The following is a 2,500-nucleotide window of genomic DNA, read 5'->3' as shown; positions in this document are numbered from 1 at the left end:
GGCCAGGCGGCGGTTTAAAGACTCGGGCGGCTCGGCGTGGCCCGCCGTGGTGGCTGCAGTGCTGGCGGCGGTGGCAGCAGGCATACCGGGTGGTGGCCATGCGGGGTGCCACTGAGGGGTGGGGAGCAGCTACTCCCACCGATCCCCTGCAGTGGTTGTCCCGTTCCCACCGGCTGCGCTTGTCCGTCGCTGTCGTTGTCCCGCCCGCGCCATGGGGGTAAACCGTGCTGCGCCAGGGAGGGGTGCCCTGCCCCCCCCCCTCTGTGGCCCATGGGGGCCGACCCGCTCGCCTCGCCATAATGGGCGACAGCAGCAGAGAGCGCGCCCTCTCTGCCCTTCCTCAGCCGCGGGGTCACGGCCCCTGGGGCCCACCCGCGCTCTCTCTCCTCAACCCACCGCCGCAGTCTCTGGCACGCACGGCGCCGCGTCCGGCACCTCTCCTCCCCTCGAGGAGCCTTTTCTCCTCGAACGCGCACCGGCAACGCCGTTGTCCGCCAGCTGTCCCCTGGCTCGACTGCCTGCCTGCTGGGGGGGTGAGCGCTCGGTGGGCCCTCCGGTGGCAGAGGCCCGCGAGCGCAGGCGATCCCGTGCAGAGCGGCCATGGCGCCGCTCAACGGGTGTCCCTCCCTGCGGGGACGGTCAGCCGGAAGGCGCCCGCCGTCAGCCGTCAGTGGTCCCGTCCCGGGCCCCGCTCGTCGCATCCTCCATCGCCCTTCCCGGCCGCATGTGGGCCTCAGGAAGGCGCGCAGGGCAGCCGCGGGGGCGCTTCTCCCCGCCTGGTCTCCGCGTGCAAACGAGGAGTGCAGGCCTTGCACCCTAGCTCAATGCTGTCCTGCCTTCTGCCGGGCGCGTGCCCGAGGTAAGGGGCCCCGGCGGTGCGACGCAGCGGTGGCGGTCCTGGGAGTGCGGCCCCGGTGGCGGCGGGGTCTTCCGTCCGGCAGGCCTTGGGCCCTGGCTATGCCAGCTTGGCTCTCGGTGGCGCCCGCCTCCGGGGCCGGGGGCGGAGCACGTCCGCCGGTCTCTCACCCGCCCAGCAGGGGAGTGGTCCCGCAGGAGGCGTGCCGGTGGGGGCTCGTCGTCGTCGCGTGCCGTCTCGAGCCAGGGGAAGGCCGTGCAGTGGGGAAAGAGATAAGCCGGCCACGCAGCGGCGCAGCGGCACTCCATGAGGCCCGCGGCGTCGGGGGCCCAGGGAGAGCCGCCGTGTGTGGGGGCTGATGGCCGTGTGCCCCCAGCCGTGTGCCATGTGTTTTGTGCGTGTCATCCCGTGAAAGTGAGACGCGGGGGGGCTGCCGTGCCCTCCCGCATTCCAGCGCGCGCTGCGTGGCCCTCTGCGTGGAGGCCGAGCCGAGCCCGGGTGCCTGGTCCGCCTCCGAAGGACGGCATTTGTGAGGTCGGCGTCACCCCTCGTGGGGGAGGCGGTCAGGAGCGCGGGCTCCCCCACGTCTTGGCCGGCCTTCGGAGTGTGGGTTGCTCCAGTTGGTTTTTATTCCCCCTTCTGTTTCTGTGTGCTCGTATGGTCAAAGCCAGGCATGCACCCCTGCGTCCTCGGTCCCAGAGTAACAAAAAAAGGGGCCGCTTGGCGTGAGCAGTGCCCGAAAGCCAGACAAATCTTAGCGGTAGATCACTCGGCTCGTGCGTCAATGAAGAATGCAGCTAGCTGTGAGAATTAATGTGAATTGCAGGACACATTGACCATTGACCATTCGAAGGCACGTGCAGCCCCGGATTCCTCCCGGGGCTATGCCTGTCTGAGGATCGCTTGATGATCAATAACCATCCGGGGGCCACGCTAGTGGCGTGGCTGGGGTTGCCTCTCTGGCCTGTTGCCCGCAGCGGGTGGTGGTGGCGGTGGCAGCATCAGCGTCCCACTGGTGCCCGAGGGAAGGCAGTCAGGGGTTCGGCGAGGGAAGCGTTTCCCTAGGAGGCCTCGATCCCTTCACTGCGGCCCGGCGGGCATCGTCGTTGTTGCAGTTGTCATCGTCGCAGTCATTGTCGTTGCCGTGCAGGGCCTTCGTCCCCCTAAATGCAGACTCGGGGAGCACTCCGTTGCTCCCCGCTCCCGGAGCAAGCCGCTGGGGTGGAGCTCGTCCTCGCCGGGACCATGCCGTGGATGCGGTGGCACGGCAGCCTGGGGAGAGCGAGAGACGGTGTCGAAAGGCGCTGCCAAGGGCCGAGAGAGAAAGAGAGAGGAGGGCGAGAAGGAGAGGCAAGGCACGGCCTCGCCCCCAGCGTCCCCCCGCACTGGCGGCTGTCTGCGGGTGGGAACCGCGGCGGTACCGTACCATGCTTCCGAGCGTGCGCGCGTGGCGAGAGCGCCGGGGATGGTTGTTCCGACCCCGTCCTCCCTTCGCCCGCCCCCTCCGCTTCTGTCACGGTCTCGGGACGCGCCGAGGGGCACCGTCGTTCCTCTCTCTCTCCCCGCTGATGCTGTCGTGCACACCACCGCCCGGCCGGTCCTCCCGCACGGGGCTGTCTCTGCCCCACTCCCTATTCAGTTCTC

General features: G+C 69.6%; 1 non-coding gene across 1 annotated transcript; it reads left to right on the top strand.

Annotated features, from left to right (window-relative positions):
- Nucleotides 1-1,605: 1,605 nt before the first annotated feature.
- LOC129124107 (5.8S ribosomal RNA) lies at nt 1,606-1,758 on the top strand. Its single transcript, XR_008534771.2, has one exon. It is a non-coding gene; the product is annotated as a 5.8S ribosomal RNA (ribosomal RNA).
- Nucleotides 1,759-2,500: the final 742 nt, after the last annotated feature.

This window comes from Agelaius phoeniceus, chromosome 8, assembly GCF_051311805.1.
Source record: "Agelaius phoeniceus isolate bAgePho1 chromosome 8, bAgePho1.hap1, whole genome shotgun sequence".
In the NCBI taxonomy this organism is placed as follows: Eukaryota; Metazoa; Chordata; class Aves; order Passeriformes; family Icteridae; genus Agelaius; species Agelaius phoeniceus.
Note: the sequence above shows the minus strand (reverse complement) of the source record. Positions and strands in the feature narration are given on the sequence as shown.